The sequence below is a fragment of the Periplaneta americana genome, chromosome 8 (assembly GCF_040183065.1).
Source record: "Periplaneta americana isolate PAMFEO1 chromosome 8, P.americana_PAMFEO1_priV1, whole genome shotgun sequence".
NCBI lineage: Eukaryota > Metazoa > Arthropoda > Insecta > Blattodea > Blattidae > Periplaneta > Periplaneta americana.
In genome coordinates this window covers 129,797,148-129,810,425 of record NC_091124.1, presented here as the reverse complement: position 1 = coordinate 129,810,425, position 13,278 = coordinate 129,797,148, and the positions used below count along the sequence as shown (strand labels likewise).

General features: G+C 34.4%; 1 protein-coding gene across 2 annotated transcripts in view; it reads right to left on the bottom strand.

Annotated features, from left to right (window-relative positions):
• Positions 1 to 10,792, bottom strand: part of LOC138705039 (GPALPP motifs-containing protein 1) — a 72,310-nt gene extending 61,518 nt beyond the window's left edge. For both annotated transcript variants that reach the window (XM_069833606.1, XM_069833604.1), the window contains exon 1: positions 10,579 to 10,792. The gene's annotated coding sequence lies outside the window, so the exon portion shown is untranslated. The remainder of the gene's footprint in view (positions 1 to 10,578) is intronic.
• Between the last annotated feature and the right edge of the window lie 2,486 nt (positions 10,793 to 13,278).

The following is a 13,278-nucleotide window of genomic DNA, read 5'->3' as shown; positions in this document are numbered from 1 at the left end:
AGACAATTGTTTCAGTATTTCAGTGTTTACTTCTGATTTTAGTATTTCTTCTGTTAAATTTAGATTATATTCTATATTTAATAGAGTTAAAGGGTTTGGTTTAATTTGTAAATTTTCTTTTAAATTCGGGATATTGATTTTCTGTTTTAATTCTTGAACAATGGATATGAAACTTTTTTGAGTTTTCAATCTACAGAGAGGACTGTATGAATGCCAATTGTTTCCTGGTAATTTGATAAGTTTTTCATATTGAATCAGTGCTTTTTTTTCTATTGTCATTTTGATACTGTTAATATTAGTGAGGAATCTCATAGAATCTATTGGAGTTGTTTTGATTCCACCAGTAATGAGTCTGAGAGCTTGGTTTTGAACATATTCTATGTCGTTTATGAAAGGTGAAGTAATTAAAATTTCTCCGCAGTATGTCAGCACTGGTTGTATAAACATTTTGTATGTAGTGTTCAAAGTATTCCTAGAGCGTCCCCCTTTCTTTCCTGCTAGTCTTTTTAGAAGGGAGAATCTTTTACGGGCTTTTTCAGAAATGTATTTCAAATGGTTGCTCCATGTTAACTTACTATCGAAAATAACTCCAAGATATTTGGATTCATAAGTCCTAGGAAGGTGTTGGCCATTGTATTGGATATTGAATTCTCTTTCTTTTTTACCGAGTGAAAATATTTGGTAGTTACTTTTGCTTAAATTGTGTGTCATCAAATTTGATGTATTCCATTCATATAGTTGAATTAGAGCTTTAAAAGCAGAATTTTGAATTTTGTCTCTATGTCTGTAACATCCAGAAGTCCACAAAACTATATCATCTGCAAATAGTGCTGTTTTCATGTTTGATTCCTCTAATAGGGAGGGTGTCATTTATATAAATATTGAATAAAGTTGTGCTGAGGACAGCGCCTTGAGGTAGACCTCGATATGTTTGTCTGTAACTAGAAAGTGAGTTATTGAATTTAGTGGCAATGAATCTTTGACTAAGGAATTCTGATATCCATCTGAACATATTGCTGGAGATACCTAATTTCTGGAGTTTTAGTAATAATTTATTTCTCCAAATAGAGTCATATGCTAACTGAAAGTCAATAAATATTGCCAAGGTATCTTCTTTCTTGTTAAAACTGTCCTTTATTTCTTGGCTAAGGCGTATGACTTGTTCAGTGGTAGAGTGTAGTTGTCGAAAACCGGCTTGCCTTGGTGATAAAAGATTTTGGGATTCTAAATACCAAGTTAATCTGTTGGAGATCATGGACTCCATGGTTTTTGCTATCATGCTTAATAGTGCTATTGGTCGATAACTATTAACATCATGAGCAGGTTTCCCTTTTTTGTGTGTTGGTACAATGATTGCTTTTTTCCAAGCTGCAGGAATTGAGGTGTTCCATGATAAATTGAAAATGGATAAAAGTACAGACTTGGCTTTTTTCCCCCAGATGTTTAAAAAATTCGGAATGAATGTTGTCGGGGCCAGGAGATTTCTTGGTTTTTAAATTTTGTATAGCTAGAGTTAATTCTTTGGAAGTAAAATTTTGATTAAATATTTCAGGTTTTGTGCTAGTAATATTGTTTTTATTATTTTTATGTAATTATCTTTTGATAAATTTGTCAGTTTTTTTGATATTGCGATGTAATCTGTGAGAGTTTGAGTAGTGTTTATTAAATGCGTTTGCTATATCTCTATTATCTGTTAGTGTTTTGTTATTATGAATAATAGGTTGGCTAGTATTTTCCTGTGTATTGGAAATATTCTTCAGAAATTTATATGTTGTAGCGCTATCGGTTCTGTAATTAATATTTTCAAGAAATTTATTGAAACTGTTCTTTTTTGCTGTTATGATTGCTTTTTTAAGAATGGCATGGCAGTCTTCTTCCTCCAATCTTGAGTATCTTCTGGTGTTTTGCTATGTTCTTCTTTGGTTCTTGCTTTATCTCTATCTTGTTTCAATAAATTCAGGTTTTCTATCCAGAATGGGGTGTATTTTTTTGGTTTTCCTCGTGGAATGTGCTTTTTTGCAATTTTAAGAAGAGATTCACAGAAATATTTGTTCAATCTATCCTAGTTTGTATTTTGCATTAGTGGTGTGTTGACCTTGATGTGTTCGTCGAGTTCTGTTGTAAATTGTTTCCAATTAGCTTTCTTAAAGTTCCATGTTGTTTTGTTATTGTAGGGTTCCTGTCTTCGGTTTTGGTGGAGATAGATAGAAGCAATGATGATTCTATGGCCAGATCCAGGGTCTTCAATTATTTTTTTCTTGGTTTCGTGATGGATATCTGATGTTACTAGTAATAAGTCTGGATTTCTACCAGAACCAGAATAATGAATGAAAGTAGGAGGATCTTCTTTTCTGTAGACAATTTCTGCGGTTGTAGTATTTAGGAGGTCCATGATCATTTTTCCAGGTTGGTTTACATTATCGTAGCCCCAAAGTTGGGAGTGGGCGTTAAAGTCACCAATTATGATAGTTTTAGGTTGTGATTAAATTAATATTTTGTACCTCTTGGGGGTTTAAAATTCGACAGTATAAGTGAGAAAAAAGAATAACTGAAATAAATTAACATGGAATGTTACGTTTTATATAACGACACTCGTAACTGCAGAGGTTATATCAGCGTCGCCGGATGTGCCGGAATTTTGTCCTGCAGAAGTTCTTTTACATGCCAGTAGATCTACTGACATGAGCCTGTCGCATTTAAGCACATTTAAATGGCATTGACCTGGCCCAGAATCGAACCCGCAACCTTGGGCATAGAAGGCCAGCGCTATACCAACTCGCCAACCAGGTCGACCAAATTAACATGGAAAATATTGGAATTTTCCAGGGATTTTAAAAAAAAGTAGGCTATAAGTGAGAAATTTATAAATGAAGTTTTATTGTAGGCCTAATTCATAGTTTCAGCCGAACGGCCTATGTTACATTGAATCTTTTTTAAACATACCTGAAATAAAATATTATATTATTGATTTAAACTTCAAACAGTTGTACATTTTAATTAAGAAACCAATATCCGTGCACACTATTATAATTATTGTTGTAATTTCATATGGTTATAATTTAAAAATACTGAAATATAATTAATTTGTCATATAGATGTAACAGACAGGTGTAGTGTATCATGATTATGTAAAGAACGGATTTTTTTTCTCTAAAACATTCAAATAATTTCGTTTCTTTCACTATGTCTTCTTAAGTAAAGTTTGTGAATTATGAAAACCTGACATTAAATAAAGTTTGAGTATTATTACAACCTGATTTCCTTTTAAAAAGAGTTTCTCTGTATTTAATTGCATAGCAAAGTGGTGTGTAGTATGTCTTCCTGCACCTTTTTCCCCCCTTCCGTCACCTGGCACGCATCTCCTCATCCATATTCGCCTATAGCGTCAACTCCATAGTCTTACTCCCTCCACGGGTACCAAGATGTTTATTCTTCGAACGAGTTTGATTTGGAAAGTGCCATTTCAAAAGAACCAGGCTACAGTGAGAAGGAAAGTGTGTGGAAATGTTGATAAATGTTACACACAGAAAGTGGGTGATTGCAATATGAAAGATGACAGTATCCCGGTGTAGTGGTATGAGTCATTTCTCCAAATGAATTTAAAGTTTCAGTGATGGTTGATACTAGTGTCCAAGGTCAGTATAAATGGCCAATGGACAGCATATGCTAAAAAAAGTCTGAAGTATTGAAAATTATTTCTCCTGTTGTAGTGAACAGCTGGAGAGTTTTCAAATTGAATTACTTTTAAATAAGACTTTGTATTTTTTTAATTACTTTTTTATGTATTGTTAATTTGTCTGTATACTAGGGTTCCCAGACATCCCATAAAATACAGAAACATCCCATTTTTCGCTAATGCATCCCTTTGTCTCGAGAAAAGTCTTCGGGACACTTTCTGTCCCGTATTTTAGAGTTCTAAACTGATAAAAAAATGGAAAAGTTACAATATCTATTCTATATTACAAATTACATACATCACACTTCATCATTGCAGGTGACTGTAGATGGACTATTATGAAACAATATTATTGTGAGTTATTAATTTCTCAAGGGGAGGGATGGCAACACCAAATGTTTAGATGAAGTCTGGGTGGATCTTTTTAAAAGTACTGAAGGAGACATCTCAAATTTGAAGAGGGCAGTGCAGTTCATTATGTGTATCCCTGGAACAAATGCGTCTGTCGAAAGATTATTTTCTCACATGAACGCACTATGGACTGATGAGGAAAATAAATTATCAGTAAGAACAGTAAAATCAATGCTTGTTGGAAAATCATTCTTCAGTGAGGATTGTGTTACTTTTCATGACATGATTCTTCAAAATAAACAATTGTTAAGTTAAATTCATGCAAGGCCAAGCGAGATTGATTTATAAGAATACTGCCACGTGAGTAGAGTATTTTGTAGCTATTTCTGTAATAACTTAGTAAAAGCAATTTGAAGGCAACTTATATAAAGAAGCTTAAACTTAATGCGAATATGCTCCTTGACAATTTTGTTTACTATTTGTTTACTTACCCTTAGTAAAGTGTTTGTGTAGTAAACTTTACTACCGTACACACACACTTTGAAAGATTGGCATATCTGATGGGTGTGCATACTAAACTTACTCAGTGATAATTGATAAGTATCCCATATTTTTTTGCAATGTGTCTGGGAACTCTACTGTATACTGACTACTTTAAAAATATTTTTAATTCAGTGAAGTTTGAATATTATGTTAGAAGACAGTTTTTAGCTTAGTGTCATTTTTATCAAATGTGTCAATTCAATTATGATCTTAACAAGGCCTACTCTTCGGATGTGTCACATCTGTTACATTACCTGTCATATGTCACATAATTCTTAAAATTTGTAAAACTTACATTTACAAATCATTCAGCATGAAACTAAGGTGTGTGTATTCTTCAGTGCTTGAACTTTATGTATAAATTATAGGTATTTTGATAACTACCCAAAATTCGCAGAAATAATTAACTGCCTATAATTGCACTGCTCATACCTGAGGCTCAACCACGGTCACGTAATTACGTCATATCATTATATTTGTAAATTACAGACAAGAATGAACGTAAATGTTTATAACTGTCGTCATGTTTTGTTTTCCTTATGCTTAAAGAGTGAACCAGAGTCGGGCAGACTGCCTCATTTTATCGCCCGTTCTCGGTTGCGTAATCACCGTAGTCTCGCTCGGTGCGCGAGTACCTAACGTAGCCAAATGACTCATTGATAGAGAACACGAGATTCTCTTGCTCCCGAGATTACCGATACTAGGTCATTCCCGACAGTCTCGGAGGTCTAGGCGGGACTGTAGTACTGATAAGCAAGCAATATCGCTCGGGCCGTGCTCCTATAGGAAGCATTGGCTTATACACTTCCCGGTTCTTTAAATATATATCATGTCGTAGCTCCTATAATACTTAATCAATCGCGCTGTAATTTTTTGGATTGATAGCTCAATGTCTAAGGAAAACATAGGAAAAAAATCTAACTGAAAATATTTTTTGGAAAGTGAGAAAAAAAATATTAACTTCGATGGAGTTTGATGTGTTCAGAATAGACATTTGCAACTTCACCTTTGTAGGCTGAAAACTTTTTTGTTTTTCACGTTAGATGGGGGGTCAAAGCGAGAGAAATGTTGAGAAAGGGTGGAAATTATTTTTAAAAGTGATGGCAACTCAAAATCTTTACTGGTTCTCGAATAACGGCGAGTTAACCAAAGAGCTGTTTGCGAAAGACTCATGACTCAAACGTTTGTTCCGCAAAATTTGTACGGAACCCTTCAACGCATGAAAACCCGTTATTGTACGGATGGTATTAAATGATATTTTAATATAGGTAGTTGAAAATGAGGCTATATAGTCCAAGATGGTTTACACTTTACAGTAATTAGGCCATCTTTTATAGCAACTAAATAAAAAAATAGTTTGTAACACAATGATGTGAAACATGAAAATATTAAAAGCTGGTTCACAATAAACCGGGAACGGAAACGGCAACGAGAACTAGAACGGAAATATTGTTAAAATAAATGTATTTAAATGTAAGCATTCACAATTAACTATTCTGAATGCTCACATTTAAATACTGTAGGCTACATTTATTTTAACGTTATTTCCGTTCTCGTTTCTGTTCCCGGTTTATTGTGAACCAGCTTATGCTATAGAAAACTACACTTTCTACTGGTGTGCACGTTATAAAATATTGTTACAGAACAATCCTTATTGTATTGCAGCCATGTTGCAATATAAAATGACATAGGCCTATATGGTTTACAATAATTATCCTATATGTTATAGGAACGAGAATAACAAATTAAGAATTAATAAGATTTCTAATTCGTTGTACCTAATGGTAACTTACAAGACAATAATAAATAATAACCATCATAATAATCCTGATAATCATAATCTTGATCATCCTAATGATTACGATAATGATAATGATGATAACAGTGATACTAATAATAATAATATAATAATAATTAATAACAATTAATAATAATAAGAATAATAATAATCCATCGCTGTAGAGTAACGGTTAGCACACCTGACTGTGAAACGATCGGGTTCCGGTTCGAATCTTGGTTGGGACAAGTTAACACTGGTTCACAATAAACCGGGAAACGGAAACGACAACGATAACGGAAATATTCTTAAAATAAATGCATTTAAATGTGAGCATTCACAATTAACTTTCACGTTCCCGTTCCCGGGCTCCGGCAATCTTCTCGTTAACTGTGAATGATCACATTTAAATACATTTATTTTAACATTATTTCTCGTTGTCGTTTCCGTTCCCGGTTTATTGTGAACCAGCCTTTACCTGGCTGAGTCTTCTCGCCTCAACCCATTGAGAATTTGAGAGCAAATGCTGAGTAACTTTCGGCGCTGGACCCTGGACTCATTTCACTGGCATTACCATCATCTCATTCAGATGCTAGATAGCGATAACAGTTGATAAAGCGTCGTAAAGTAACTAATTTAATAATAATAATAATAATAATAATAATCGTTCCCTCTTTTATTCTCTGTTATGATATAGCAAATATAAGTGACACTCGGGAGGAAACGCAGAATAAATATGGGGAGAAATGCCTGTTATTATTCGGTCGAGAAGCTTTTGTCATCCACCCTGCTCTCAAAAAACTTGAAAGTTAGAATTTATAAAACAGTTATATTACCGATTGTTCTGTATGGTTGTGAAATTTGGACTCTCACTTTGAGAGAGGAACAGAGCTTAAGGCTATTCGAGAATAAGATCCTTAGGAAGATATTTGGGGCTAAGAGGGATAGAGAATGGATGAAGTTGCACAACGTAGAACTACACGCATTGTACTCCTCACTTGACATTATTAGGAATATTAAATTCAGAGGTATGAGATGGGCAGAACATCTAGCAGGTATGGGCGAATCCAGAAATGCATATAGAGTGTTAGTTGGATAGTCGGAGGGAAAAGACGTTTGGAGAGGCAGAGACGTAGATGGAAAGATAATATAAAAATGGATATGATGGTAGAGATTGGATTAATCTTGCTCAGGGTAGAGACCGATGGCAGGCTTATGTGAGAGCGGCAATGAACCTTCGAGTTCCTTAAAACGCGTTTGTAAGTAATTATGATCAATTTTGAAAGGATCTACTCTATTTAGTTATTCTGTCCTGCCACTTGCAAAAGTGTTTCCATTTCACATTCAGCATTTTATCAGTTGGGAAACAAAAATATCTTTTGTCAGAGTCTTTGGTCCTTTATAATAATATAAATAAGTATTAATTTATTTATTTCGTCCTTACACAGCGCAATAACAACGAAACATCCAGATGTGAACGCGCAATATAATAATACAGACGTGTGATATCCATTACTATAGCGTATACAAAACACTATCGAATGGTTAAATATGGAATGTCAACAAAATGCTGATAGCGAGAAAGTATATCATAGCTCCAACCATATAACTTGTTATTGTTTTAGACTAGCTTAGGATTAGGTAACGACTGAAAGTGCTGCATTATTTTGCTTCTCCAGAAAGGCAATAAGTAGTTCATTAAAATAGTGTGACTTCTGTAAGAATGTCGACAATCATAATGTTCTGTATTATTGCATACCACACTGCTGTGCCTTCTTAAATTACTTTATGAACATTAATATTTCAGAAAGAGTCACGAATTGCAGTGATGAGCGGCAATTAAGCCGGCAGTCAGTGTACGCATTTCATAACGATAAGTCGGCCGTGCGATAACAGGCCGGGACCCGGTATTCCTCGTTCCCGAGAGTGCCAATCTCGAGAATACGATTCTCGGAACTGGCATTATCAGCCAGCTAGTCTCGCCTACGAGAACGAGCGGGAGTAAGAGGCTGTTTTCCCGACTCTAGAGTGAACACCAAATAAGTTACAAATAAAGGATTAAAGTAAATAAGACACTAATTATTTAGATTTATATTCTACCAGATGTCACATCCGTCACTCATAGAATGCATGTTAAATATTGTGAAGTACAGTTTTAAAAATAAGTTTTAATTCATATACACTTGACCTGGTAGATCATGTTAATTTTTTTCAGACTTTTTAAATAACTTTTATATTCCCAAAATTCAGTTCATGCAGTCTATTCCGATATTCACCCATAGGTTATAGGTAGTCTTAAAATGTTATGTTTTATTTAACGACGCTCGCAACTGCAGAGGTTATATCAGCGTCGCCGGATGTGCCGGAATTTTCTCCCGCAGGAGTTCTTTTACATGCCAGTAAATCTACTAACATGAGCCTGTCGCATTTAAGCACACTTAAATGCCATCGACCTGGCCCGGATCGTACCTGCAACCTTGGGCATAGAAGGCCAGCGCTATGCCAACTCGCCAACCAGGTCGACTGTAGGTAGTCTTATTAGATTACAGTCGAAATTATGTTTCGGAATTTTTTTGTGTTACCCTTCGAAAATGGAGCATATAATCGTCGTTTGTAGAAAAAAAAAAAAAAAAAAAAAAAAGTTAGAAAATCGTGGAGTGGCCTGCTGATCTGGAGATGCATTCGGGGTTGGGTTGGATCCCCTGTTTGGTCTCACTGATTGGTTTCTTCCGAGGTTTTCCCCAGCTGTGGGACTGATGCCGGATGGTCTATGGTGAGTCCTCGACCTCACTTCATTTCACCACTTTTTGTCAGATTACCTGGTTGGGTTTTTTCCGAGGTTTTCCCCAACCATAAGGCAAATGCTAGGTAATTTTTTGGCGAATCCTCATGCATCACCTCATCTCACTACATCTCGCCAAAATATTGTAAAAATTGTAAAAAAAATATAGAAAATTGCAAAATTGTAGAAAATTTGTAAAAATTGTAATTGTAATCTTGTAAAATTTTGGTGAATGTTACTGATGTCCCGACCACTACAGGAATTTGATAAAATACCTTGGATTGAAAGTATTGAGTAGTAGATAATTGATGTCATCACTGGGAGAGCTGTAAGCCCACCCAGCTTGCCCTACATACGTACCTTACTTACATACAAAAAATCGTCGTGTATGAACGGAGAATACCGCCATATTTCTTTAATATAACAGTGGGTTTCAGTGTTGCCAACATAGTAATAATATACACACCTAATCAAACCTTACCTAACCTTTCTCATAATACTACACACTTACTCAAACCTAACCTAACCTGTCACATAATACACACCTAATCAAACCTAATCTAACCTGTCACATAATACTATATACCTGTAGTAACATTCCTTACATTTAGTATCATTTCGTTTTCATGTATTGCCGGCTCTGTCAATCGTGTCGGTTTCCATCTAGTGGAAGTGGATCGTACTAATACTACTAATTTGAAGAAGCAATGGCGACTTTCATAATGATATACTAAATGTGTTAATGTAGTAATAATTCTTTATATATGGTACAGTAAGATTTTAAATGTGCTGTAGTTGTGATAAAAGTATTGAAACTTGGTTTATAGCGCCACATTGGCAGTGACAAAAGTGTGTAATATTCGTTCAGTGGCAGGTGGATACTCTACATTGACAGAAATGTGAAAAAGTGACCACCCTCCAGATTACCAATTTGTGTTTGTCGGAAGCACATCATCACGCTTACGAAAAGACCCTTTTCAGAATACACATTCCATAAACGAATCTGTAACACAGGTTAGGTTTGGTTAGTTCAGGCTTTTATGCCTTGCATATACAATCGACTGCACTTCCACAAAAAAAAAAAATACTTATAAATTAAACGATTTTCTCGGTTAAACGAGCGTTGAGCGACTTCCGCCGATTTTGGAATAGACACCGACGTACTTAGGTTAGGTTAGGTAGGCTTTTATTATCCCGTCAAGATGAAGGTGAATGCGATTGAGTGTGATGTTTTGTTTTCTATGTTGGCAGTTCAAGTGCATCGGTGTCTATTCCAAATTGGCGGAAGTCGCTCAACGCTCGTTTCTACCATAATTACATCAGAGCCGAAATAACCCATCAATAGAGAGATAGAAAATATCTTCCCTCAAGTTTGAAAAATTTCGAGCTACAGTTGTACTTTACACATACAACTTAATAATGCTTTTCTTAGGTTATAGGCCTACTTACCAAATTCACATCATTACATTCAGGAATTAAAACATAACAGCTTTTCTTTTCATTTTTAGGATTTTCCTTGTTTCTGTATCGTAAAACTTTATGAACTCCGATGAACTGAATAAAAAATTTATTAAAGAAATCACGTAATATGAATTTGCTCCCCTTCTTCTTCTCTATTTATGAAAGCTCCATCCAATGACTGTCCGGATATTAGCGTCAATCCAGTGAATAGGGATTATATACAGAATGGACACTGAGCGAATTTTCCTGTATTTTGTTTCTCTGCGCACCAGCGTTTAGTTCTACTTTCAAGCGCTAGAGGTTAGTGTAATCGAGCATAGGCTAAGATAATAATTGAGAATAGAGTTGAGACACAGGATTCAAATATCGCCTACCTACTAGTTCGTCACTGAGAAATAAGGAAAAGCTGCTAACTTGAATTTATTTGAAGCAAAGCGTTAAGGCACAGCCTACTATATACAGTCGCGAAGCTTGAGGTGATTTTTTGCAAATCTCGTGCTAAAGCGCTCCAAGCGGTTAGCAACTAGAAACAATAGACTGTCCACGGTCGACTTTGGACTGTGTCTTATTTCCATCGAGTGCTAGCTCGTTGCGTATTTCACATTGATACTTGTGAAATGTTCGTTATTGGTTGTAATGGAAATGTTAATGGCTAATATACAATAATTGGAATAATAATATTTTACTAGAGACGTAGAAAAATTAAGTTTGTTTTAATGAAATTTATTGATCACGTTTTATTTTCAATTCTGGTGGGATTATTATTGCTTAGGCCTACTTTTTTTTTTCTTTCAAAGGGTATGTTTTTAATTATAGCTGTTAATTTTGTTGTTATTTTTATTTGTTACTTTACTAGAGACGTAGAAAAAGTCTGTTACAATAAAATTTGTTGATCACGTTTTATTTCCAATTCTGGTGTGATTATTATTGCTTAACCTCATCCCACTTTGTTAACTACGTAAACATATACTACAAGTACCGGTACACGTAAGTTACTCCATTAATTCATATTTCATTATTATTATTGTAAAGGGAAATGCAAATTAATATTTATTGGTTTCATAGTTAATTATCACTATAATCTTGAATGAGTGAAGCGATTATAGTAAATTTAAGTTCGTTTGGACAAACAAAAATAATATTAACCTATTTCTTGCAGGTATCTTCGAGTTTATGGTGGAATTTAATATATTTCATTAAAATAATAAATTAACTTTATGCATTTAATATTTCAATAATGGAAGGAAGGTGTTAATATTTCCAAAAGAACACAACGAAAGTGTAACATATTTTGTCGGCTGCTAGGAGAGAGATCTGCAATGATGAGGCGATAGTAGCGATCCTGGTGGTCGGCAACTACCCATGTTTGCATTTTTACTACTTATTGAACTTCGCGACTGTATATAGTAGACTGTGGTTAAGGCACAGTCTAATATATACAGTTACGCAACTTCAACACTTTTTTTGCCAACATTCACGACACTAGCGCTCAAGCGGCAGGCAAGGCACTGGTCATACGATTGATACAGTCTCGTTCAGCCAGCACGTGCTTTAAAGGGATGCGAAATGTTATAATAACGTTTTAATCATGCGTCGGAATAAAGGCAATGTGTGCAATGACGAAAATTGCAGTAACAACAAGTTTAAATCTCCGAATTTGTCGTTCATTCGGTTCCCTAAAGACCAAGAGAAAATCATAACTCGGTCATAACCTATAATCCACGCTGTAGGTAGCCTATGTATTGTGTTCTATAAAACATTTATTACTTATCAGTTACCTATTTGCATGTCAGGAAGAAGAGTTTAAATAAAAACAAAGTAAATACCAGTTACAGTATATTATTTTTTTGCAGAGATCATATGTGTAAATGTGTAACCATTCCGATTTTGGATAATATATCTACAGTTTTTAATGCAAGTAATTTCATAATTTTTGTATTCGTGTTTTTTTCATTATATTTTTCAAGAATGTTATATAGCATTCAAGTAGGTATCATGGTGATAATTTTGCAAGAATTCATGGTTTATAGTAATCCTTTTGCAAAATATTCACTTCTTGAATAAATCCAGACTGTGTCGATAAATTTCTGATGTGTTGGTGTAGATTCATGTAGCAGACGTATTAAGTTCTCAAGAAATAAAAAAGCCTTTTTAAATTTAATATAAAAAAGCAATCTTTTCTGTAATAATTTGCATGACTGTTATTGGTGTTGATTTTACATTACCAGTGATTATTTGAACCGTTCAGAGCAGAAGAGGTATAAGTCAAAATTAGGTAATGAGGTTTAAAGTAAAAATTCTGTAAAATACAGCGCAAAGTAGCAATTAATATATCCTTCGTGCTATTCACTGACTACTAATAGTTTAAATAAATTCAATATTAACTGCTACTTTGCGCTGTATTTTACAGAATGTTTACTTTAACCCTCATTACCCATTTGTGACTTACACCACTTCTGCAATGAAAATAAAATTAGGCCTACATTTTCTGAGTTAATTGAAGTTACAATTTTTTTCAACAAAGTTGTGTATTCATTTGTTCTCACCTACGTCATAATGACAGTAAGTGCATGTAAATTACGTATTATATAGGTAGGATAAGTTAAAATTAAGCTTATGTGTGAAAACTGGAAATGTAATGTAAAATGCGGTAAACTTTCCATAAAAATTTAAACCATAACATCAGCA